This window comes from Entelurus aequoreus, linkage group LG11 (assembly GCF_033978785.1).
Source record: "Entelurus aequoreus isolate RoL-2023_Sb linkage group LG11, RoL_Eaeq_v1.1, whole genome shotgun sequence".
In the NCBI taxonomy this organism is placed as follows: domain Eukaryota; kingdom Metazoa; phylum Chordata; class Actinopteri; order Syngnathiformes; family Syngnathidae; genus Entelurus; species Entelurus aequoreus.
Window position 1 is genome coordinate 16,719,058 of NC_084741.1, and position 25,707 is coordinate 16,744,764.

The following is a 25,707-nucleotide window of genomic DNA, read 5'->3' on the forward strand; positions in this document are numbered from 1 at the left end:
GACTTGAACTTGGATCACTGATTCAGAGTCCAGAGTGCTAACCATTACACCATGGAACCTGTAAATGTTCATGTAAAACAATGTGATCCTACAGTACACAGTACTTGATTGGATTTGATTGATTGTCATTGATCCCTTGAGTGTGTGATGTCAAAATAAAGGAGATAAAAGTTTAAAATCAAGTTAAGAGTAAAAAATGGATGTGTGTACGAGGTAAAAAGTAGTGACTGAAAACAGGACTTAAAGACTTTGGCGTTTGTCCAGGATTTCAACACAGGGCGTCTCTCACCTTGTGCGAGAATCCTATGAAGAGAACAAAAAGCCTTTCCAACAAAACTCATGCAATCTGACATTTTAATAGGGGACTGAATTTAAATCTTGGTTACCTTATTGCACTTTTAACAAATATTTAGTTTCACTGACATTTTCATACATAGATGAACTAAGAGTTACCAGCTCAGTCCTAGAACAAACTGTGGTCATACATTTAGGTAACACTATTATTGATCCCTTGAGTGGTTGTTGTTTGAAAACATCGTGTGTTCGAGGAAGAAAGTTATGTCCAGAAATTGGACTTCTATACACAAGGGCTTGTCCGGGAATTGAACCCGGGACCTCTCGCACCCAAAGCGAGAATCATACAACTAGACCAACAAGCCCTGCATACATGTTTGCCCAACTAATCTCATGAAATGTGAAATTAGGGGACACGATCTGAAATTTTGTGTTAAACTTTTAACCAACATTTTAATTTACTACCATTTTCATTAAAAAATGTCAAACAAAATCTGTTATATCCAATCAAGTAATGTTTACTGCAGGATCATTTGGATGCATACAGAGGTTCTATGGTGTAACGGTTAGCACTCTGGACTTTGAATCCAGTGATCCAAGTTCAAGTCTTGGTGGAACCAACTTGCAGTGTTGAAGTGAAAAATTGTTCAGTAATACCACTGTATTTTGTTTGATAGATTTTTGTGGATCCCTTAAATGTGTAATGTCTGAAAAAGTTTTCAAAATCAAGTCCAAAGTCACAAATGTAACGACAGCTGTGTGTACGAGGGAAATATTTGATTGAATATAGCACCCGAAGTGAGAATCATACGACTAGACAAACAAGTCCTGTAAAATAATGTGGCAAAAATAAAATTAAATGTTTTAATAGATGACACTATTTGAAATTGTGCTTTTAACACATATTTTGATTGACTACCATTTTCATGCATAAATAAACTGAGGGTTTACGACTTTAGTCCTAGAACAAATAGAGCTCGTAAGTTGAGACACAACTGAATTAATTTCAGAGATTTTTATTGATCTCTTGAGTGTGTGATGTATGGACTATTAAGAGAAAAGTTTAAAATCAAGTTTAAAGTCACACATATAAAGACAACTGTGTGTAAAAGGGAAAAAGTTAGGAATAAAAACATGACTCATAAACATATAAGGGACACAATCTGAAAATGGACAATATCCTACTTTTCACAGAAATTTAATTTATTTGCATTTTTCATGTAACCACTAATCAAATGGAGGTCATACTGAACACTAATCACTCTAATGTTACAAGAAGGTTCCACCAAGACTTGAATCACTGGATTCAGAGTCCAGAGTGCTAACCATTACACCATGGAACCTGTAAATGTACATGTAAAACAATGTGATCCTACAGTACACAGTACTTGATTTGATTTGATAGATTGTCATTGATCCCTTGAGTGTGTGATGTCTGAAAAAAGGAGATAAAGTTCAAAATGAAGTTCACAGTCAAAAATTTAACCTGCGGGAGAGTCGTCAGCTTGAAGCGTCCCTCTGTCTCGGACTCTCTCGTTGTCATGTGACATGAGTGCATGTCTGTTATGATTTTGCTTACGAGTTTATCTTGCCTCTGATTGGCCCGTCTGTAATGTTTCAACCTAACCTTAGCCAATCATCATGGATTTCTCCATATGTATGGATGTTCTCAATCATCCAGGTCATTGTATTTTCTCCGTACGTTCTCTCTCTCATCTTCTCTCTATGTAGCTTTGATGTAAGCTACCTCGCTACATGGGTCTAAAAGTAGCTAAGCTACAGGAAAAGCTACTCGTAAAAAAATTGCTAAGTAACCGCTAAGCTACTGGAAAATGTAGTTGAGCTACATAGCTTAGCTACATGTAGCTTGTTACTGCCCATCACTGTATGTATATACAGTATATATGTTTATATATACCAAGCCCTGAAACACGATTTTTCAACAAATTTCATGAAATGTGAGGTTTCAATGGAGGACATAATCTGAAGCTAAGTTACCTTATTGCACTTTTAACACATATTTAGTTTCACTGACATTTTCATACATAGATGAACTAAGGGTTACCAGCTCAGTCCTAGAACAAACTGTGGTCATACATTTAGGTACCACTGTCATTGATCCCTTGATGTTTGAATTTTTTTTTTAAATCAAGTCTAAAGTCCCGCATGTACAACAACTGTGTGTACGAGGAAGAAAGTTATGATTAAAAATAGGACTTATAAACATGAGGGCTTGTCCGGGAATTGAACCCGGGACCTCTCGCACCCGAAGCGAGAATCATACGACTAGACCAACAAGCCCTGCATACCTGCTTACCCAAATAATCTCATGAGATGGGAAATTAGGGGACACGATCTGACATGTTGTGGTAAACTTTTAACCAACATTTTAATTTACTACCATTTTCATGAAAAAATGTCAAACAAAATCTGTTATATCCAATCAAGTACTCTTTACTGCAGGATCATTTGGAGTTATATACAGGTTCCATGGTGTAATGGCTAGCACTCGGGACTTTGAGTCCAGTGATCCAAGTTCAAGTCTTGGTGGAACCAAATTGCACTATTGAAGAGGCAAATTGTTCAGTAATACCACTGTAATTTCTTTGGTAGATTTTTATGGATCCCTTAAATGTGTAATGTCTGAAATTTTTTTTCAAAATCAAGTCTAAAGTCACAAATGTAACAACAACTGTGTGTACGACGGAACTATTTGATTGAGTGTAGCACCCGAAGTGAGAATCATACGACTAGACCAACAAGCCCTGTAAAATAAAGTGGCAAACATCTTTAAAAAATAAAATGTTTTAATAGATGACACTATTTGAAATTGTGCTTTTAACACATATTTTGATTGACTACCATTTTCATTCATAAATAAACTGAGGGTTTACGACCTCAGTCCTAGAACAAATAGAGCTCATAAGTTGAGACACAACTGTATTTATTTCAGAGATCTTTATTGACCTCTTGAGTGTGTGATGTATGGAATATTAAGGGAAAGTTTAAAATCAAGTTTAAAATCACACATATAAAGACAACTGTGTGTATGAGGGAAAAATTTAGGAATAAAAACATGACTCATAAACATCTAAGGAACACAATCTAAAAATGGACAAGAAACTATTTTTCACACCACTAATCAAATGGAGGTCCTACAGAACATTAATCACTCTAATGTTACAAGAAGGTTCCACCAAGACTTGAACTTGGATCACTGGATTCAGAGTCCAGAGTGCTAACCATTACACCATGGAACCTGTAAATGTACATGTAAAACAATGTGATCCAACAGTAAACAGTATTGCTGAAATTTGATTACATCTCATTGATACCTTGAGTGTAAGTTGTCAGGAAAATGGAGGGAAACGTTTAAATCAAGTGTAAAGTAAAAAAAGACAAGACTTGTGACTGTGTGTACGAGGGGAAAAGTCATGACTGAAAACAGGAATTATAAACACAAGTGCTCGTCCAAGTTCAACAAACCCTGCAACATGATTACCCAACAAATCTCATACAATGTGAGATTTTAATAGGGGACACAATCTGAAATTTTGTCACACTTTTAACCAACATGTTTAAATGCCCTTTGATTAATTCATGCATGAAAAAGGCAGTGAATCTAAATTTGGGTTAAAAGTGCAAATTTTACCCCAGTTTCAGATTGTGTCCCCTATATGTTCATAAGTCCTGTTTTCAATCATGGATCTGTCCCTCGTACACACACTTGTTGTTACATTTGTGACTTTAGACTTGGTTTTGTACTTTTATTTCACTTTTCCAGAGGGCACATAATCAAGGGATCAATGAAAATCTACAAAATCAAATACAGTTGTTTCTTAATTTAGGAGCTCTATTTGTTCTAGGACTGATCTTGTAAACCCTTATTTCATTTGTGCATGAAGATGGTAGTGAATTTAAATTTTGGTTTAAAGATTGTGTCCCCTATTAAACATTTGTTCAGCAATCCTGTTGCAGGGTTTGTTGGTCTTGGACAAGTCCTTGTGTTAAAATTATAAGCTGTTTTTTGCTGGTTCCATGGTGTAATGGTTAGCACTCTGGACTTTGAATCCAGGGAACCAAGTTCAAGTCTTGGTGGAACCAACAGACAGTAAGCAAATTGTTACGTACATTTGTATGGATCCCATGAGTGAGTGATGCCTATAAAAAATGATCATAATCAAGTCAAAAGTCACAAATGTAACAACAACTGTGTGTACGCGGGAAAAAGTTATTATTGAAAAAAAAGGACTTATAAACATAAGAGCTTGTCCGGGAATTGAATGCATAGTCCCTCACACACAATGTGAAAATCACACTATTAGACCAAAAAGCCCTGAAACAAAAAACCTATTTTAAAAAGACACAATCTGAAAATGCACATTTAACACATATCCACATTTAATTCGCTCCCTTTTTCATGCAAAAAACATTAAATGGAGGTTATTTTGGACACTAATCACTCTAATGTTACAAGAAGGTTCCACCAAGACTTGAACTTGGATCACTGGATTCAGAGTCCAGAGTGCTAACCATTACACCATGGAACCTGTAATATGTTCTAGATTATGGATTAAAGATTGTGGCCCCTATTAAAATCTCACATTTTATAAGATTTGTTTGGCAATCTTGTTGCAGAGTTTGTTGGTCTTGGACAAGTCCTTGTGTTTAAATTATAATTCCTGTTTTCAGTCATGACTTTTCCCCTCGTACACACAGTCACAAGTCTTGTCTTTTTTTTTTTTTACTTTAGACTTGATTTAAACGTTTCCCTCCATTTTCCTGACAACTTACACTCAAGGTGTCAATGACAATCGATCAAATTTAAGCAATACTGTGTACTGTAGGATCACATTGTTCTGCATGTACATTTACAGGTTCCATGGTGTAATGGTTAGCACTCTGGACTCTGAATCCAGTGATCCAAGTTCAAGTCTTGGTGGAACCAACTTGCAGTAGCTTTTATGGATCCCTTGAGTGTGTGATGTCTGAAAAAATGGTCAAAATCAATTCTAAAGTCACAAATGTAAAGACAACTGTGTGAACAAAGGAACAAGTTGTGACTAAAAACAGGACTTATAAACATATAAGGAGCACAATTTTAAACTACACTACAACATTGTACTTTTAGGCAAAATTAAGATGCACTCATTTTTTCTTGCAAAAAACTTGCCAATGGAGGTCATACTGAACACTAATCACTCTAATGTGACAAGAAGGTTCCACCAAGACTTGAACTTGGATTCAGAGTCCAGAGTGCTAACCATTACACCATGGAACCTGTAAATGTACATGTAAAACAATGTGATCCTACAGTACACAGTACTTGATTTGATTTGATAGATTGTCATTGATCCCTTGAGTGTGTGATGAAAACAGAACTTAAAGACTTCGGCGTTTGTCCAAGATTTCAACACAGGGCGTCTCTCACCTTGCGGGAGAATCCTATGAAGAGAACAAAAAGCCTTTCCAACAAAACTCATGCAATCTAAGATTTTAATAGGGGACTGAATTTAAATCTTGGTTACCTTATTGCACTTTTAACAAATATTTATCTTTCACTGACATTTTCATACATAGTTGAACTAAGGGTTACCAGCTCAGTCCTAGAACAAACTGTGGTCATACATTTAGGTAACACTGCTATTGATCCCTTGAGTGGTTGTTGTTTGAAAACATTGTGTGTTCGAGGAAGAAAGCTATGTTTATAAGTTGGACTGAAATACACGAGGGCTTGTCCGGGAATTGAACCTGGGACCTCTCGCACCCGAAGCGAGAATCATACGACTAGACCAACAAGACCTGCATTCAACTTTGCCCAACTAATCTCATGAAATGTGAAATTAGGGGACACAATCTGAAATTTTGTGTTAAACTTTTAACCAACATTTGAATTTACTACCATTTTCATTAAAAAATGTCAAACAAAATCTGTTATATCCAATCAAGTAATGTTTACTGCAGGATCATTTGGATGCATACAGAGGTTCTATGGTGTAATGGTTAGCACTCTGGACTTTGAATCCAGTGATCCAAGTTCAAGTCTTGGTGGAACCAACTTGCAGTGTTGAAGTGGAAAATTGTTCAGTAATACCACTGTATTTTGTTTGATAGATTTTTGTGGATCCCTTAAATGTGTAATGTCTGAAAAAGTTTTCAAAATCAAGTCTAAAGTCACAAATGTAACGACAGCTGTGTGTACGAGGGAAATATTTGATTGAATATAGCACCCGAAGTGAGAATCATACTACTAGGCAAACAAGTCCTGTAAAATAATGTGGCAAAAATAAAATTAAATGTTTTAATAGATGACACTATTTGAAATTGTGCTTTTAACACATATTTTGATTGACTACCATTTTCATGCATAAATAAACTGAGGGTTTACGACTTTAGTCCTAGAACAAATAGAGCTCGTAAGTTGAGACACAACTGAATTAATTTCAGAGATTTTTATTGATCTCTTGAGTGTGTGATGTATGGAATATTAAGGGAAAAGTTTAAAATCAAGTTTCAAATCACACATATAAAGACAACTGTGTGTAAAAGGGAAAAAGTTAGGAATAAAAACATGACTCATAAACATATAAGGGACACAATCTGAAAATGGACAATATCCTACTTTTCACAGAAATTTAATTTAGTCAGTCAAAAAAGTCCTCCCATTTTCCATTTGTGTTGTATGAGGCAGCCTTCAAAGATTTCTTTATTAAATAAAAATTATATATTTTTCTATTTATTTTAGTTCCTTTTTGCCAACTAGAATTTCTTATTAGAGGTTTACAAACTAATAATTTAGTAGTTCCATAATTAATTATTTGTTTCCATCTTTTCCCAATTACTCCAGTTAGTTGATAAAATGCAAATCTTGAGCAAGAATCACCATACATAGCTCTAAATTCATCATACTTCATAATTTTACCATTCTCATTGATAATATCATTGACAAAAATGATTCCTCTTACAAACATATTTTTCCAAAAGAAAGGCTTTCCATCTATTACAATATTAGAGTTCATCCATATTAACTGCTGCAAAATATTGTCTCTTTTTTCTGGCACATAAAATTGAAAACACCACTATGAGTGGATTGTTTCCTTTATGAACCCCGCCATGTTTCCCAGCAGACTCTCTGGGAGGGGATCACTTGTAAAAAAGGATACAATTTCTTTTGATACAGTACATGTTTTTTGTCCAACAGGACATTTGTGTACCACTCAATGTTTAAATACATCTTTGGAACAATTGATGCTTTTAAAGACAGACACATAGCTTCAAGGTTGAGAAGTTCCGGCCCCCATATTCATTCTCTTTGTACAAAACCTTTCTTTTAATCTTTTCTGGTTTGCCGTTCCAGACAAAATCGAAGACCATCCGCTCATAAATCTTAAAAAAGTTTTGTGATGGAGCTGGTAATGACAAAAACAAATAAAAAAATTGAGGAATAATTAAAGAGTTGGCAATAGACATTTTACCATACAAGGTTAGGGATTTACCTTTCCATAATTGCATAATTTTGTCCAGCTTTCTTAGTCGATTATCATAATTTACTGAGCCTAGATCTTCCAGATTTTCTGGGACAACAACACCAAGTATGTTAACTGGTCCATCTGTCCACAAAACAGGCACTTTGCATTCCATTCGAAAGGACGTTCCCTTTAGATTTCCGATCCTTAACATTTTACATTTATCATAATTAAGCTTAAGGCCAGATTGCTGTGAAAATATGTCCAAAAGATTAAGAAGGTTCCGCAAACAATGAGGAAAAATCTTATCTTTGTGAATCAGCCTTTTCTGACATGAACTTCATCAAGAACAAACACAGAACACGCCTCACTGATGCACATCTGCAAGACTCACTGAGAGTTGCAGTGTCAAGTTACACACCAGAGTACAACACACTAGTTAACAGCATGCAATGCCAGGCTTCCCACTAACTGACAAAGAAACAGATAACAGATTTGGTGTCCAGTTCAAAGTGTGACATGATTTAAAAATTTGAGAGTATACTTTTGTATTTTACATGAGTTATTATTTGTACAAACATGGTGCAAAGTAATTCATGATTTGTTAAAAAAATGTTAGTGGCTAGCTAGTTAAAATGGGATATTGTGATTTCACAAGAATGTCTTTGAAGTGATCATTTGAAAATGTTCAATTTGAAAAATGTGCACTTAGAGAAAATATAAAAATAAAGTGTTGCATATTGATATTTATCTGTTTCTATATATATTTATTGTGAGAAATCATTAAGATGATCAGTGTTTCCACAAACATAAATATCATTAATTATTAATAATAACAGAGTTAAAGGTCAATTGAGCACATTGGCTACTTCTGGCAATTTATTTAAGTGTGTATCTAACTGGTAGCCCTTCGCAGTAATCAGTACCCAAGAAGTAGCCCTTGGTTTCAAAAAGGTTGGTGACCCCTGAACTAAGGGTTACCAGCTCAGTCCTAGAACAAACTAGTCATAAATTTAGGTACCAATATATTTGATATCATATATTTTTATTGATCTCTTGAGTGTGTCATGTCTGCAAAAATGTTCAAATTCGAGTCTAAAGTGAAAAACGTAACAACAAAAAAAAATGATGGTTGACCTTATTAACGTAAGGGCTTGACCTGGAATTGAACCCAGGACCTCTCACATCCAAAGCGAGAATTACGCGACTAGACCAGGGGTCTGCAACCCAACATGTTGAAAGAGCCATATTGGACCAAAAATACAAAAAACAAATCTGTCTGGAGCCGCAAAATGTTAAAAGCCTTATGTAAGTCTTATAATGAAGGCAACACATTAAGTAAGTGTCTCAGAGGGTAAAACTGCCAAAGGTATAGATGTGTGTACCCAAATTAGAGGAAAGGACAGGCTGTTTTCCTCTAACGGATTTATTACAATCTTTGCAAGCTGGGTAACGTTTGCTGTGGTCTGGAACAACATGGCACACATTTAGAAATGCAGCTAATATTACAGATAATGTGTCATGAGACATGCACATATAAATGAAATACACAGAGGACAAAAGTAAAGGAAATTAAATGAGCTCAAATAAAATGAAGTTCACAGTCAAAAGTAGAAAGAAATATGACTATGTGTGTACGAGGTAAAAAGTAATGACTGAAAACAGGACTTAAAGACATAAAAGCTTGTACAGAATTTGAACCCAGACCATCTCTCACACCCTCAGCAAGAAGGGTACGACCAGGCTAAGAAATCCTGGAGCAAGACTTACCAACAAATGTTATGTAATGTGAGATTTGAATAGGGGACACAATCTGAAACTTGATTACCTTATTGCACTTTTAAACTTATTTAGATTCACTGACATTTTCATACATAGATGAACTAAGGGTTACCAGCTCTGTCCTAGAACAAACTGTGGTCATACATTTAGGTAACACTGTGTTTGATAAGTCACAAATGTAACAACAAATTGTGTGTACAAGAAAGATAAGTTGTGACTAAAAATAGGTCTTACAAACATAAGGGCTTGTCCGGGAATTGAACCCGGGACCTCTCACACCCTAAGCGAGAATCATACGACTAGACCAACAAGCCTTTAAGACATGACGGCAAACATATTTTAAAAATGTTTTAATCTTTTAATAGGGGCCACAATCTGAAACTGCACTTTTAACACATATTTTATTTGACTACCATTTTCATGCATAAATAAACTGAGGGTTTACGACCTCAGTCCTAGAACAAATAGAGCTTTTAAGTTGAGACACAACTGTATTTATTTCAGAGGTTTTTATTGAGCTCTTGAGTGTGTGATGTATGGAATATTGATGTAAAAGTTTAAAGTCACAAATGTAAAGACAACTGTGTGTACGAGGGAAAGTTTGTGACTAAAAACAGGACTTATAAACATATAAACTAGAACTAGAACCTTTATTTAACCAGATAAGAATATAAGGATCACAATTTGAAACTGGACTACAACATTGTACTTTTAAGTCAAATTTAGACTCACTCCTTTTTTCATGTGAAAATATTCAAATGGAGGTCTTACTGATCACTAATCACTCTAATGTTACAAGATGGTTCCACCAAGACTTGAACTTGGATCACTGGATTCAGAGTCCAGAGTGCTAACCATTACACCATGGAACCTGTACAGCCACTTAAACCAACGATCCTGCAGTACACAGTACTTGATTGGATTTATTAGCTCTTTCATTGACACCTTGAGTGTAAGTTGTCTAGTAAATGGAAGGAAACGTTTAAATCAAGTCTAAAGTTAAAAAAAAGACAAGACTTGTGACTGTGCGTACGAGGGGAAAAGTCATGACTGAAAACAAGAATTATAAACCCAATTTCAAATTTACTACATTTTTCTTACAATTTTTTATTGAATGAAAATCCCACGGATCACTCTAATGTTACAAGAAGGTTCCACCCAGACTTGAACTTGGATCACTGGATTCAGAGTCCAGAGTGCTAACCATTACACCATGGAACCTGTAAATGTACGTGTAAAACAATGTGATCCTACAGTACACAGTACTTGATTGGATTTGATAGATTGTCATTGATCCCTTGAATGTGTGATGTCTGAAAAAAGGAGATAAAAGTTGAAAATCAAGTTCACAGTCAAAAATGGAAAAAAAAAAAAAGACTTTGTGTGTACGAGGGAAAAAGTAATGACTGAAAACAGGACCTAAAGAACTAAGGGATTGTCGAGGATTTGAATCCAGGCACTCTCACATTCTAAGGGAAACTCAAAAGAAGACGCCAAAACGTCCTGATTGTCCTTGTGTTAAAATTATAATTCTTGTTTTCAGTCATGACTTTTCCCCTCGTACACACAGTCACAAGTCTTGTCTTTTTTTACTTTAGATTTGATTTAAACGTTTCCCTCCATTTTCCTGACAACTTACAATCAAGGTGTCAATGACAATCTATTAAATTTCATCAATACTGTGTACTGTAGGATCACATTGTTTTACATGTACATTTACAGGTTCCATGGTGTAATGGTTAGCACTCTGGACTCTGAATCCAGTGATCCAAGTTCAAGTCTTGGTGGAACCAACCTGCAATAATTTAAGTGACGCATTATTCAGTAATACAGCTGTAATTGATTTGATATGTTTTTATTGATCCTTGAGTGTGTGATGTCTGAAAAAATGGTCAAAATAAATTCTAAAGTCACAAATGTAATGACAATTTTGTGTACGAAGGAACAATTTGTGACTAAAAACATAAAAGGAGCACCATTTGAAACTGGACTACTGTACTTATAGGCAAAATTAAGCTGCACTCATTTTTTCTTGCAAAAAACTTTCAAAGGGAGGTCATACTGAACACTAGGCACGCTAATGTTACAAGAAGGTTCCACCAAGACTTGAACTTGGATCACTGGATTCAGAGTCCAGAGTGCTAACCATTACACCATGGAACCTGTAATATCTTCTAAATTATGGATTAAAGATTGTGGCCCCTATTAAAATCTCACATTTTATAATATTTGTTTGGCAATCTTGTTGCAGAGTTTGTTGGTCTTGGACAAGTCCTTGTGTTTAAATTATAATTCCTGTTTTCAGTCATGACTTTTCCCCTCGTACACACAGTCACAAGTCTTGTCTTTTTTTTTTGCTTTAGACTTGATTTAAACGTTTCCCTCCATTTTCCTGACAACTTACACTCAAGGGATCAATGACAATCTATCAAATTTAAGCAATACTGTGTACTGTAGGATCACATTGTTTTACATGTACATTTACAGGTTCCATGGTGTAATGGTTAGCACTCTGGACTCTGAATCCAGTGATCCAAGTTCAAGTCTTGGTGGAACCAACTTGCAGTAGCTTTTATGGATCCCTTGAGTGTGTGATGCCTGAAAAAATGGTCAAAATCAATTCTAAAGTCACAAATGTAAAGACAACTGTGTGAACAAAGGAACAAGTTGTGACTAAAAACAGGACTTATAAACATATAAGGAGCACAATTTTAAACTACACTACACCATTGTACTTTTAGGCAAAATTAAGATGCACTCATTTTTTCTTGCAAAAAACTTGCCAATGGAGGTCATACTGAACACTAATCACTCTAATGTGACAAGAAGGTTCCACCAAGACTTGAACTTGGATTCAGAGTCCAGAGTGCTAACCATTACAACATGGAACCTGTAAATGTACATGTAAAACAATGTGATCCTACAGTACACAGTACTTGATTTGATTTGATAGATTGTCATTGATCCCTTGAGTGTGTGCTGAAAACAGGACTTAAAGACTTTGGCGTTTGTCCAGGATTTCAACACAGGGCGTCTCTCACCTTGCGCGAGAATCCTATGAAGAGAACAACAAGCCTTTCCAACAAAACTCATGCAATCTAAGATTTTAATAGGGGACTGAATTTAAATCTTGGTTACCTTATTGCACTTTTAACAAATATTTAGTTTCACTGACATTTTCATACATAGTTGAACTAAGAGTTATCACCTCAGTCCTAGAACAAACTGTGGTCATACATTTAGGTAACACTGTTATTGATCCCTTGAGTGGTTGTTGATTGAAAACATCGTGTGTTCGAGGAAGAAAGTTATGTTTAATAATCGGACTGAAATACACGAGGGCTTGTCCGGGAATTGAACCCGGGACCTCTCGCACCCGAAGCGAGAATCATACGACTAGACCAACAAGCCCTGCATACATGTTTGCCCAACTAATCTCATGAAATGTGAAATTAGGGGACACGATCTGAAATTTTGTGTTAAACTTTTAACCAACATTTTAATTTACTACCATTTTCATTAAAAAATGTCAAACAAAATCTGTTATATCCAATCAAGTAATGTTTACTGCAGGATCATTTGTATGCATACAGAGGTTCTATGGTGTAACGGTTAGCACTCTGGACTTTGAATCCAGTGATCCAAGTTCAAGTCTTGGTGGAACCAACTTGCAGTGTTGAAGTGAAAAATTGTTCAGTAATACCACTGTATTTTGTTTGATAGATTTTTGTGGATCCCTTAAATGTGTAATGTCTGAAAAAGTTTTCAAAATCAAGTCTAAAGTCACAAATGTAACGACAACTGTGTGTACGAGGGAAATATTTGATTGAATATAGCACCCGAAGTGAGAATCATACTACTAGGCAAACAAGTCCTGTAAAATAATGTGGCAAAAATAAAATTAAATGTTTTAATAGATGACACTATTTGAAATTGTGCTTTTGACACATATTTTGATTGACTACCATTTTCATGCATAAATAAACTGAGGGTTTACGACTTGAGTCCTAGAACAAATAGAGCTCGTAAGTTGTGACACAACTGAATTAATTTCAGAGATTTTTATTGATCTCTTGAGTGTGTGATGTATGGACTATTAAGGGAAAAGTTTAAAATCAAGTTTGAAGTCACACATATAAAGACAACTGTGTGTAAAAGGGAAAAAGTTAGGAATAAAAACATGACTCATAAACATAGAAGGGACACAATCTGAAAATGGACAATACCCTACTTTTCACATAAATTTAATTTATTTGCATTTTTCATGTAACCACTAATCAAATGGAGGTCATACTGAACACTAATCACTCTAATGTTACAAGAAGGTTCCACCAAGACTTGAACTTGGATGACTGGATTCAGAGTCCAGAGTGCTAACCATTACACCATGGAACCTGTAAATGTACATGTAAAACAATGTGATCCTACAGTACACAGTACTTGATTTGATTTGATAGATTGTCATTGATCCCTTGAGTGTGCGCTATCTGAAAAAAGGAGATCAAAGTTTAAAATAAAATTAAGAGTAAAAAATGGATGTGTGTACGATGTAAAAAGTAGTGACTGAAAACAAGACTAAAAGACATTAGTCCAGGATTTGAACCCAGGGCTTGTTTCACCCTGCGTGAGAGTCCTATAATGAGAAGAACAAGCCATGGACCAAGACTTCCCAACTAAACTCAGGAAATCTGAGATTTTAATAGGGGACTTCATCAAAATCTCGGTTCCCTTATTGCACTTTTAACACATATTTAGATTCACTGACATTTTCATACATAGATGAACTAAGGGTTACCAGCTCAGTCCTAGAACAAACTAGTCATAGGTACCAATATATTTGATATCATATATTTTTATTGATCTCTTGAGTGTGTCATGTCTGCAAAAATGTTCAAATTCGAGTCTAAAGTCAAAAACGTAACAACAAAAAAAATGACCTTATTAACGTAAGGGCTTGACCTGGAATTGAATCCAGGACCTCTCACACCCAAAGCGAGAATTACGCGACTAGACCAGGGGTCTGCAACCCAACATGTTGAAAGAGCCATATTGGACCAAAAATACAAAAAACAAATCTGTCTGGAGCCGCAAAATGTTAAAAGCCTTATGTAAGTCTAATAATGAAGGCAACACATTAAGTAAGTGTCTCAGAGGGTAAAACTGCCAAAGGTATAGATGTGTGTACCCAAATTAGAGGAAAGGACAGGCTGTTTTCCTCTAACGGATTTATTACAATCTTTGCAAGCTGGGTAACGTTTGCTGTGGTCTGGAACAACATGGCACACATTTAGAAATGCAGCTAATATTACAGATAATGTGTCATGAGACATGCACATATAAGTGAAATACACAGAGGACAAAAGTAAAGGAAATTAAATGAGCTCAAATAAAATGAAGTTCACAGTCAAAAGTAGAAATAAATATGACTATGTGTGTACGAGGTAAAAAGTAATGACTGAAAACAGGACTTAAAGACATAAAAGCTTGTACAGAATTTGAACCCAGACCATCTCTCACACCCTCAGCAAGAAGGGTACGACCAGGCTAAGAAGTCCTGGAGCAAGACTTACCAACAAATGTTATGTAATGTGAGATTTGAATAGGGGACACAATCTGAAACTTGATTACCTTATTGCACTTTTAAACTTATTTAGATTCACTGACATTTTCATACATAGATGAACTAAGGGTTACCAGCTCAGTCCTAGAACAAACTGTGGTCATGCATTTAGGTAACACTGTATTTGATAAGTCACAAATGTAACAACAAATTGTGTGTACAAGAAAGATAAGTTGTGACTAAAAATAGGTCTTACAAACATAAGGGCTTGTCCGGGAATTGAACCCGGGACCTCTCGCACCCTAAGCGAGAATCATACGACTAGACCAACAAGCCTTTAAGACATGACGGCAAACATCTTTTAAAAATGTTTTAATCTTTTAATAGGGGCCACAATCTGAAACTGCACTTTTAACACATATTTTATTTGACTACCATTTTCATGCATAAATAAACTGAGGGTTTACGACCTCAGTCCTAGAACAAATAGAGCTCGTAAGTTGAGACACAACTGTATTTATTTCAGAGGTTTTTATTGATCTCTTGAGTGTGTGATGTATGGAATATTGATGTAAAAGTTTAAAGTCACAAATGTAAAGACAACTGTGTGTACGAGGGAAAGTTTGTGACTAAAAACAGGACTTATAAACATATAAACTAGAACTAGAACCTTTATTTAACCAGATAAGAATATAAGGATCACAATTTGAAACTGGACTACAACATTGTACTTTTAAGTCAAATTTAGACTCACTCCTTTTTTCATGTGAAAATATTCAAATGGAGGTCTTACTGATCACTAATCACTCTAATGTTACAAGATGGTTCCACCAAGACTTGAACCTGGATCACTGGATTCAGAGTCCAGAGTGCTAACCATTACACCATGGAACCTGTACAGCCACTAAAACCAACGATCCTGCAGTACACAGTACTTGATTGGATTTAATAGCTCTTTCATTGACACCTTGAGTGTAAGTTGTCTAGTAAATGGAGGGAAACGTTTAAATCAAGTCTAAAGTAAAAAAAGACAAGACTTGTGACTGTGTGTACGAGGGGAAAAGTCATGACTGAAAACAAGAATTATAAACCCAATTTCAGATTTACTACATTTTCCTTACAATTTTTTATTGAATGAAGATCCTACGGATCACTCTAATGTTACAAGAAGGTTCCACCAAGACTTGAACTTGGATCACTGGATTCAGAGTCCAGAGTGCTAACCATTACACCATGGAACCTGTAAATGTACATGTAAAACAATGTGATCCTACAGTACACAGTACTTGATTTGATTGATAGATTGTCATTGATGAGTGTGTGCTGAAAACAGGACTTAAAGACTTCGGCGTTTGTCCAGGATTTCAACACAGGGCGTCTCTCACTTTGCGGGAGAATCCTATGACGAGAACAAAAAGCCTTTCCAACAAAACTCATGCAATCGGACATTTTAATAGGGGACTGAACTTAAATCTTGGTTACCTTATTGCACTTTTAACACATATTTAGATTCACTGACATTTTCATACATAGATGAACTAAGGGTTACCAGCTCAGTCCTAGAACAAACTGTGGTCATACATTTAGGTACCACTGTTATTGATCCCTTGAGTGGTTGTTGTATGAAAATATTGTGTGTTCGAGGAAGAAAGTTATGTCCAGAAATTGGACTTCAATACACAAGGGCTTGTCCGGGAATTGAACCCGGGACCTCTCGCACCCAAAGCGAGAATCATACGACTAGACCAACAAGCCCTGCATTCAACTTTGCTTAACTAAGCTCATGAAATGTGAAATTAGGGGACACGATCTGAAATTTTGTGTTAAACTTTTAACCAACATTTTAATTTACTACCATTTTCATTAAAAAATGTCAAACAAAATCTGTTATATCCAATCAAGTACTCTTTACTGCAGGATCATTTGGATTCTTATACAGGTTCCATGGTGTAATGGTTAGCACTCTGGACTCCGAATCCAGTGATCCAAGTTCGGTTCTTGGTGGAACCAACTTGCACTATTGGAGTGGTAAGTTGATGTGTGATGTCTGAAAAAGTTTTCAAAATCAAGTCTAAAGTCACAAATGTAACAACAACTTTTATTACGAGGGAAAAATTTGATTGAATATAGCACCCGAAGTGAGAATCATACGACTAGACCAACAAGCCCTGTAAAATAATGTGGCAAACATAAAATTAAATGTTTCAATAGATGAAACTATTTCAAACTGCACTTTTAACACATATTTTGATTGACTACCATTTTCATGCATAAATAAACTGAGGGTATACGACCTCAGTCCTAGAACAAATAGAGCTCGTAAGTTGAGACACAACTGTATTTATTTCAGAGATTTTTATTGATCTCTTGAGTGTGTGATGTATGGAATATTAAGGAAAAAGTTTAACATCAAGTTTAAAAGTCACACATATAAAGACAACTGTGTGTATGAGGGAAACATGACTCATAAACATATCAGGGACACAATCTGAAAATGAACACTTTCCTACTTTTCACAGAAATTTAATTTATTTGCATTTTTCATGTAACCACTAATCAAACAGAGGTCATACTGAACACTAATCACTCTAATGTGACAAGAAGGTTCCACCAAGACTTGAACTTGGATCACTGGATTCAGAGTCCAGAGTGCTAACCATTACACCATGGAACCTGTATATTTACTTGTAAAACAATTTGATCCTACAGTACACAGTACTTGATTTGATTTGATGGATTGTCATTGATCCCTTGAGTGTGTGATGCCTGAAAAAAGGAGATAAAGTTCAAAATGAAGTTCACAGTCAAAAATTTAACCTGCGGGAGAGTCGTCAGCTTGAAGCGTCCCTCTGTCTTGGACTCTCTCGTTGTTATGTGACATGGGTGCATGTCTGTTATGATTTTGCTTACGAGTTTATCTTGCCTGTGATTGGCCCGTCTGTAATGTTTCAACCTAACCTTAGCCAATCATCATGGATTTTCTCCATATGTATGGATGTTCTCAATCATCCAGGTTATTGTATTTTCTCCGTACGTTCTCTCTCTCATCTTCTCTCTATGTAGCTCTGATGTAAGCTACCTCGCTACATGAGTCTAAAAGTAGCTAAGCTACAGGAAAAGCTACTCGTAAAAAAATTGCTAAGTAACCGCTAAGCTACTGGAAAATGTAGTTGAGCTACATAGCTTAGCTACATGTAGCTTGTTACTGCCCATCACTGTATGTATATACAGTATATATGTTTATATATACCAAGCCCTGAAACACGATTTTTCAACAAATTTCATGAAATATGAGGTTTCAATGGAGGAAATATCTGAAACTCAGTTACCTTATTTCACTTTTAACACATATTTAGATTCACTGACATTTTCATACATAGATGAATTAAGGGTTACCAGCTCAGTACTTGAACAAACTGTGGTCATACATTTAGGTACCACTGTCATTGATCCCTTGATGTTTGAATTTTTTTTTTTAAATCAAGTCTAAAGTCACGCATGTACAACAACTGTGTGTACGAGGAAGACAGTTATGATTAAAAATAGGACTTATAAACACGAGGGCTTGTCCGGGAATTGAACCCTGGACCTCTCGCACCCGAAGCGAGAATCATACGACTAGACCAACAAGCCCTGCATTCAACTTTGCTTAACTAATCTCATGAAATGTGAAATTAGGTGACACGATCTGAAATTTTGTGTTAAACTTTTAACCAACATTTTAATTTACTACCATTTTCATTAAAAAATGTCAAACAAAATCTGTTATATCCAATCAAGTACTCCTTACTGCAGGATCATTTGGATTCTTATACAGGTTCCATGGTGTAATGGTTAGCACTCTGGACTCTGAATCCAGTGATCCAAGTTCAGTTCTTGGTGGAACCAACTTGCACTATTGAACCGGTAAGTTGTTCTGTAATTACTTTGATAGATTTTTATGGATCCCTTAAATGTGTGATGTCTGAAAAAGTTTTCAAAATCAAGTCTAAAGTCACAAATGTAACAACAATTTTTATTACGAGGGAAATGTTTGATTGAATATAGCACCCGAAGTGAGAATCATACGACTAGACCAACAAGCCCTGTAAAATAATGTGGCAAACATAAAATTAAATGTTTCAATAGATGAAACTATTTCAAACTGCACTTTTAACACATATTTTGATTGACTACCATTTTCATGCATAAATAAACTGAGGGTTTATGACCTCAGTCCTAGAACAAATAGAGCTCGTAAGTTGAGACACAACTGTATTTATTTCAGAGATTTTTATTGATCTGAGTGTGTGATGTATGGAATATTAAGGGAAAAGTTTAACATCAAGTTTAAAAGTCACACATATAAAGACAACTGTGTGTATGAGGGAAACATGACTCATAAACATATCAGGGACACAATCTGAAAATGAACACTTTCCTACTTTTCACAGAAATTTAACTTATTTGCATTTTTCATGTAACCACTAATCAAACAGAGGTCATACTGAACACTAATCACTCTAATGTTACAAGAAGGTTCCACCCAGACTTGAACTTGGATCACTGGATTCAGAGTCCAGAGTGCTAACCATTACACCATGGAACCTGTAAATGTACATGTAAAACAATGTGATCCTACAGTACACAGTACTTGATTTGATTTGATAGATTGTCATTGATCCCTTGAGTGTGTGATGTCTGAAAAAAGGAGATAAAGTTCAAAATGAAGTTCACAGTCAAAAATGTAACCTGCGGGAGAGTCGTCAGCTTGAAGCGTCCCTCTGTCTCGTACTCTCTCGTTGTCATGTGACATGAGTGCATGTCTGTTATGATTTTGCTTACGAGTTTATCTTGCCTCTGATTGGCCCGTCTGTAATGTTTCAACCTAATCTTAGCCAATCATCATGGATTTTCTCCATATGTATGGATGTTCTCAATCATCCAGGTTACTGTATTTTCTCCGTACGTTCTCTCTCTCATCTTCTCTCTATGTAGCTTTGATGTAAGCTACCTCGCTACATGGGTCTAAAAGTAGCTAAGCTACAGGAAAAGCTACTCGTAAAAAAATTGCTAAGTAACCGCTAAGCTACTGGAAAATGTAGTTGAGCTACATAGCTTAGCTACATGTAGCTTGTTACTGCCCATCACTGTATGTATATACAGTATATATGTTTATATATACCAAGCCCTGAAACACGATTTTTCAACAAATTTCATGAAATGTGAGGTTTCAATGGAGGACATAATCTGAAGCTCAGTTACCTTATTGCACTTTTAACACATATTTAGTTTCACTGACATTTTCATACATAGATGAACTAAGGGTTACCAGCTCAGTCCTAGAACAAACTGTGGTCATACATTTAGGTACCACTGTTATTGATCCCTTGAGTGTGTGATGTTTGAATTTTTTTAAAAAATCAAGTCTAAAGTCACGCATGTACAACAACTGTGTGTACGAGGAAGAAAGTTATGATTAAAAATAGGACTTATAAACATGAAGGCTTGTCCGGGAATTGAACCCGGGACCTCTCGCACCCGAAGCGAGAATCATACGACTAGACCAACAAGCCCTGCATACATACGTACCCAAATAATCTCATGAAATGGGAAATTAGGGGACACGATCTTGTTGTGGTAAACTTTTAACCAACATTTTAATTTACTACCATTTTCATGAAAAAATGTCAAACAAAATCTGTTATATCCAATCAAGTACTCTTTACTGCAGGATCTTTTGGATTATTTACAGGTTCCATGGTGTAATGGTTAGCACTCGGGACTTTGAGTCCAGTGATCCAAGTTCAAGTCTTGGTGGAACCAACTTGCACTATTGAAGAGGCAAGTTGTTCAGTAATGCCACTGTAGTTTCTTTGGTAGATTTTTATGGATCCCTTAAATGTGTAATGTCTGAAATTTTTTTTCAAAATCAAGTCTAAAGTCACAAATGTAACAACAACTGTGTGTACGAGGGAAATATTTGATTGAGTGTAGCACCCGAAGTGAGAATCATACGACTAGACCAACAAGCCCTGTAAAATAAAGTGGCAAACATCTTTAAAAAATAAAATGTTTTAATAGATGACACTATTTGAAATTGTGCTTTTAACACATATTTTGATTGACTACCATTTTCATTCATAAATAAACTGAGGGTTTACGACCTCAGTCCTAGAACAAATAGAGCTCGTAAATTGAGACACAACTGTATTTATTTCAGAGATCTTTATTGATCTCTTGAGTGTGTGATGTATGGAATATTAAGGGAAAAGTTTAAAATCAAGTTTAAAGTCACACATATAAAGACAACTGTGTGTAAAAGGGAAAAAGTTAGGAATAAAAACATGACTCATAAACATATAAGGGACACAATCTGAAAATGGACAAAAAACTATTTTCCACAAAAATGTAATTTATTTGCATTCTTCATGTAACCACTAATCAAATGAAGGTCATACTGAACACTAATATTACAAGAAGGTTCCACCAAGACTTGAATCACTGGATTCAGAGTCCAGAGTGCTAACCATTACACCATGGAACCTGTAAATGTACATGTAAAACAATGTGATCCTACAGTACACAGTACTTGATTTGATTTGATAGATTGTCATTGATCCCTTGAGTGTGCGCTATCTGAAAAAAGGTGATCAAAGTTTAAAATCAAATTAAGAGTAAAAAATGGATGTGTGTACGATGTAAAAAGTAGTGACTGAAAACAAGACTAAAAGACATTAGCATTTGTCTAGGATTTGAACCCAGGGCTTGTTTCACCCTGCGTGAGAGTCCTATAATGAGAAGAACAAGCCATGGACCAAGACTTCCCAACTAAAGTCATGAAATCTGAGATTTTAATAGGGGACTTCATCTAAATCACGGTTCCCTTATTGCACTTTTAACACATATTTAGATTCACTGACATTTTCATACATAGATGAACTAAGGGTTACCAGCTCAGTCCTAGAACAAACTAGTCATAAATTTAAGTACCAATATATTTGATATCATATATTTTTATTGATCTCTTGAGTGTGTCATGTCTGCAAAAATGTTCAAATTCGAGTCTAAAGTGAAAAACGTAACAACAACAAAAAATGATGATTGACCTTATTAACGTAAGGGCTTGACCTGGAATTGAACCCAGGACCTCTCACACCCAAAGCGAGAATTACGCGACTAGACCAGGGGTCTGCAACCCAACATGTTGAAAGAGCCATATTGGACTAAAAATACAAAAAACAAATCTGTCTGGAGCCGCAAAATGTTAAAAGCCTTATGTAAGTCTTATAATGAAGGCAACACATTAAGTAAGTGTCTCAGAGGGTAAAACTGCCAAAGGTATAGATGTGTGTACCCAAATTAGAGGAAAGGACAGGCTGTTTTCCTCTAACGGATGTATTACAATCTTTGCAAGCTGGGTAACGTTTGCTGTGGTCTGGAACAACATGGCACACATTTAGAAATGCAGCTAATATTACAGATAATGTGTCATGAGACATGCACATATAAATGAAATACACAGAGGACAAAAGTAAAGGAAATTAAATGAGCTCAAATAAAATGAAGTTCACAGTCAAAAGTAGAAAGAAATATGACTATGTGTGTACGAGGTAAAAAGTAATGACTGAAAACAGGACTTAAAGACATAAAAGCTTGTACAGAATTTGAACCCAGACCATCTCTCACACCCTCAGCAAGAAGGGTACGACCAGGCTAAGAAATCCTGGAGCAAGACTTAACAACAAATGTTATGTAATGTGAGATTTGAATAGGGGACACAATCTGAAACTTGATTACCTTATTGCACTTTCAAACTTATTTAGATTCACTGACATTTTCATACATAGATGAACTAAGGGTTACCAGCTCAGTCCTAGAACAAACTGTGGTCATACATTTAGGTAACACTGTATTTGATAAGTCACGAATGTAACAACAATTGTGTGTACAAGAAAGATAAGTTGTGACTAAAAATAGGTCTTACAAACATAAGGGCTTGTCTGGGAATTGAACCCGGGACCTCTCGCACCCTAAGCGAGAATCATACGACTAGACCAACAAGCCTTTAAGACATGACGGCAAACATCTTTTAAAAATGTTTTAATCTTTTAATAGGGGCCACAATCTGAAACTGCACTTTTACCACATATTTTATTTGACTACCATTTTCATGCATAAATAAACTGAGGGTTTACGACCTCAGTCCAAGAACAAATAGAGCTCGGAAGTTGAGACACATCTGTATTTATTTCAGAGGTTTTTATTGATCTCTTGAGTGTGTGATGTATGGAATATTGATGTAAAAGTTTAAAGTCACAAATGTAAAGACAACTGTGTGTACGAGGGAAAGTTTGTGACTAAAAACAGGACTTATAAACATATAAACTAGAACTAGAACCTTTATTTAACCAGATAAGAATATAAGGATCACAATTTGAAACTGGACTACAACATTGTACTTTTAAGTAAAATTTAGAATCGCTCCTTTTTTCATGTGAAAATATTCAAATGGAGGTCTTACTGATCACTAATCACTCTAATGTTACAAGAAGGTTCCACCCAGACTTGAACTTGGATCACTGGATTCAGAGTCCAGAGTGCTAACCATTACACCATGGAACCTGTAAATGTACATGTAAAACAATGTGATCCTACAGTACACAGTACTTGATTGGATTGATAGATTGTCATTGATCCCTTGAGTGTGTGCTGAAAACAGGACTTAAAGACTTCGGCGTTTGTCCAGGATTTCAACACAGGGCGTCTCTCACTTTGCGGGAGAATCCTATGACGAGAACAAAAAGCCTTTCCAACAAAACTCATGCAATCTGACATTTTAATAGGGGACTGATCTTGGTAACCTTATTGCACTTTTAACACATATTTAGATTCAATGACATTTTCATACGTAGATGAACTAAGGGTTACCAGCTCAGTCCTAGAACAAACTGTGGTCATACATTTAGGTACCACTGTTATTGATCCCTTGAGTGGTTGTTGTTTGAAAACATTGTGTGTTCGAGGAAGAAAGTTACGTCCAGAAATTGGACTTCAATACACAAGGGCTTGTCCGGGAATTGAACCCGGGACCTCTCGCACCCAAAGCGAGAATCATACAACTAGACCAACAAGACCTGCATTCAACTTTGCCCAACTAATCTCATGAAATGTGAAATTAGGTGACACGATCTGAAATTTTGTGTTAAACTTTTAACCAACATTTTAATTTACTACCATTTTCATTAAAAAATGTCAAACAAAATCTGTTATATCCAATCAAGTACTCCTTACTGCAGGATGATTTGGGTTCTTATACAGGTTCCATGGTGTAATGGTTAGCACTCTGGACTCTGAATCCAGTGATCCAAGTTCAGTTCTTGGTGGAACCAACTTGCACTATTGAAGTGGTAAGTTGTTCAGTAATACCACTGTAATTACTTTGATAGATTTTTATGGATCCCTTAAATGTGTGATGTCTGAAAAAGTTTTCAAAATCAAGTCTAAAGTCACAAATGTAACAACAGCTTTTATTACGAGGGAAATATTTGATTGAATATAGCACCCGAAGTGAGAATCATACGACTAGACCAACAAGCCCTGTAAAATAATGTGGCAAACATAAAATTAAATGTTTCAATAGATGAAACTATTTCAAACTGCACTTTTAACACATATTTTGATTGACTACCATTTTCATGCATAAATAAACTGAGGGTTTACGACCTCAGTCCTAGAACAAATAGAGCTCGCAAGTTGAGACACAACTGTATTTATTTCAGAGGTTTTTATTGATCTGAGTGTGTGATGTATGGAATATTAAGGGAAAAGTTTAACATCAAGTTTAAAAGTCACACATATAAAGACAACTGTGTGTATGAGGGAAACATGACTCATAATCATATCAGGGACACAATCTGAAAATGAACACTTTCCTACTTTTCACAGAAATTTAATTTATTTGCATTTTTCATGTAACCACTAATCAAACGGAGGTCATATTGAACACTAATCACTCTAATGTGACATGAAGGTTCCACCAAGACTTGAACTTGGATCACTGGATTCAGAGTCCAGAGTGCTAACCATTACACCATGGAACCTGTAAATGTACATGTAAAACAATGTGATCCTACAGTACACAGTACTTGATTTGATTTGATAGATTGTCATTGATCCCTTGAGTGTGTGATGTCTGAAAAAAGGAGATAAAGTTCAAAATGAAGTTCACAGTCAAAAATGTAACCTGCGGGAGAGTCGTCAGCTTGAAGCGTCCCCCTGTCTCGTACTCTCTCGTTGTCATGTGACATGAGTGCATGTCTGTTATGATTTTGCTTACGAGTTTATCTTGCCTCTGATTGGCCCGTCTGTAATGTTTTAACCTAACCTTAGCCAATCATCATGGATTTTCTCCATATGTATGGATGTTCTCAATCATCCAGGTTACTGTATTTTCTCCGTACGTTCTCTCTCTCATCTTCTCTCTATGTAGCTTTGATGTAAGCTACCTCGCTACATGGGTCTAAAAGTAGCTAAGCTACAGGAAAAGCTACTCGTAAAAAAATTGCTAAGTAACCGCTAAGCTACTGGAAAATGTAGTTGAGCTACATAGCTTAGCTACATGTA

General features: G+C 35.7%; 23 non-coding genes across 23 annotated transcripts; 8 read left to right on the forward strand and 15 right to left on the reverse strand.

Annotated features, from left to right (window-relative positions):
* Positions 1–587: 587 nt before the first annotated feature.
* trnap-ugg (transfer RNA proline (anticodon UGG)) lies at positions 588–659 on the reverse strand. Its single transcript has one exon. It is a non-coding gene; the product is annotated as a tRNA-Pro (tRNA).
* A 183-nt stretch (positions 660–842) lies between these two features.
* On the forward strand, positions 843–914 carry trnaq-uug (transfer RNA glutamine (anticodon UUG)). The gene has a single exon. It is a non-coding gene; the product is annotated as a tRNA-Gln (tRNA).
* A 1,609-nt stretch (positions 915–2,523) lies between these two features.
* Positions 2,524–2,595, reverse strand: trnap-cgg (transfer RNA proline (anticodon CGG)). Its single transcript has one exon. It is a non-coding gene; the product is annotated as a tRNA-Pro (tRNA).
* An 887-nt stretch (positions 2,596–3,482) lies between these two features.
* trnaq-cug (transfer RNA glutamine (anticodon CUG)) lies at positions 3,483–3,554 on the reverse strand. The gene has a single exon. It is a non-coding gene; the product is annotated as a tRNA-Gln (tRNA).
* A 772-nt stretch (positions 3,555–4,326) lies between these two features.
* trnaq-uug (transfer RNA glutamine (anticodon UUG)) lies at positions 4,327–4,398 on the forward strand. Its single transcript has one exon. It is a non-coding gene; the product is annotated as a tRNA-Gln (tRNA).
* Positions 4,399–4,772: 374 nt separating this feature from the next.
* Positions 4,773–4,844, reverse strand: trnaq-cug (transfer RNA glutamine (anticodon CUG)). Its single transcript has one exon. It is a non-coding gene; the product is annotated as a tRNA-Gln (tRNA).
* Positions 4,845–5,170: 326 nt separating this feature from the next.
* On the forward strand, positions 5,171–5,242 carry trnaq-cug (transfer RNA glutamine (anticodon CUG)). The gene has a single exon. It is a non-coding gene; the product is annotated as a tRNA-Gln (tRNA).
* A 1,037-nt stretch (positions 5,243–6,279) lies between these two features.
* Positions 6,280–6,351, forward strand: trnaq-uug (transfer RNA glutamine (anticodon UUG)). Its single transcript has one exon. It is a non-coding gene; the product is annotated as a tRNA-Gln (tRNA).
* A 3,991-nt stretch (positions 6,352–10,342) lies between these two features.
* Positions 10,343–10,414, reverse strand: trnaq-cug (transfer RNA glutamine (anticodon CUG)). Its single transcript has one exon. It is a non-coding gene; the product is annotated as a tRNA-Gln (tRNA).
* Positions 10,415–11,263: 849 nt separating this feature from the next.
* trnaq-cug (transfer RNA glutamine (anticodon CUG)) lies at positions 11,264–11,335 on the forward strand. Its single transcript has one exon. It is a non-coding gene; the product is annotated as a tRNA-Gln (tRNA).
* Positions 11,336–11,633: 298 nt separating this feature from the next.
* Positions 11,634–11,705, reverse strand: trnaq-cug (transfer RNA glutamine (anticodon CUG)). The gene has a single exon. It is a non-coding gene; the product is annotated as a tRNA-Gln (tRNA).
* Positions 11,706–12,028: 323 nt separating this feature from the next.
* trnaq-cug (transfer RNA glutamine (anticodon CUG)) lies at positions 12,029–12,100 on the forward strand. Its single transcript has one exon. It is a non-coding gene; the product is annotated as a tRNA-Gln (tRNA).
* Positions 12,101–12,881: 781 nt separating this feature from the next.
* On the reverse strand, positions 12,882–12,953 carry trnap-cgg (transfer RNA proline (anticodon CGG)). The gene has a single exon. It is a non-coding gene; the product is annotated as a tRNA-Pro (tRNA).
* A 183-nt stretch (positions 12,954–13,136) lies between these two features.
* On the forward strand, positions 13,137–13,208 carry trnaq-uug (transfer RNA glutamine (anticodon UUG)). The gene has a single exon. It is a non-coding gene; the product is annotated as a tRNA-Gln (tRNA).
* Positions 13,209–15,366: 2,158 nt separating this feature from the next.
* trnap-agg (transfer RNA proline (anticodon AGG)) lies at positions 15,367–15,438 on the reverse strand. The gene has a single exon. It is a non-coding gene; the product is annotated as a tRNA-Pro (tRNA).
* Positions 15,439–16,271: 833 nt separating this feature from the next.
* On the reverse strand, positions 16,272–16,343 carry trnaq-cug (transfer RNA glutamine (anticodon CUG)). The gene has a single exon. It is a non-coding gene; the product is annotated as a tRNA-Gln (tRNA).
* A 442-nt stretch (positions 16,344–16,785) lies between these two features.
* trnap-ugg (transfer RNA proline (anticodon UGG)) lies at positions 16,786–16,857 on the reverse strand. Its single transcript has one exon. It is a non-coding gene; the product is annotated as a tRNA-Pro (tRNA).
* Positions 16,858–17,040: 183 nt separating this feature from the next.
* Positions 17,041–17,112, forward strand: trnar-ccg (transfer RNA arginine (anticodon CCG)). Its single transcript has one exon. It is a non-coding gene; the product is annotated as a tRNA-Arg (tRNA).
* Positions 17,113–17,704: 592 nt separating this feature from the next.
* Positions 17,705–17,776, reverse strand: trnaq-cug (transfer RNA glutamine (anticodon CUG)). The gene has a single exon. It is a non-coding gene; the product is annotated as a tRNA-Gln (tRNA).
* An 887-nt stretch (positions 17,777–18,663) lies between these two features.
* trnap-cgg (transfer RNA proline (anticodon CGG)) lies at positions 18,664–18,735 on the reverse strand. Its single transcript has one exon. It is a non-coding gene; the product is annotated as a tRNA-Pro (tRNA).
* A 1,850-nt stretch (positions 18,736–20,585) lies between these two features.
* Positions 20,586–20,657, reverse strand: trnap-cgg (transfer RNA proline (anticodon CGG)). Its single transcript has one exon. It is a non-coding gene; the product is annotated as a tRNA-Pro (tRNA).
* Positions 20,658–24,146: 3,489 nt separating this feature from the next.
* Positions 24,147–24,219, reverse strand: trnap-ugg (transfer RNA proline (anticodon UGG)). The gene has a single exon. It is a non-coding gene; the product is annotated as a tRNA-Pro (tRNA).
* An 893-nt stretch (positions 24,220–25,112) lies between these two features.
* Positions 25,113–25,184, reverse strand: trnaq-cug (transfer RNA glutamine (anticodon CUG)). The gene has a single exon. It is a non-coding gene; the product is annotated as a tRNA-Gln (tRNA).
* Between the last annotated feature and the right edge of the window lie 523 nt (positions 25,185–25,707).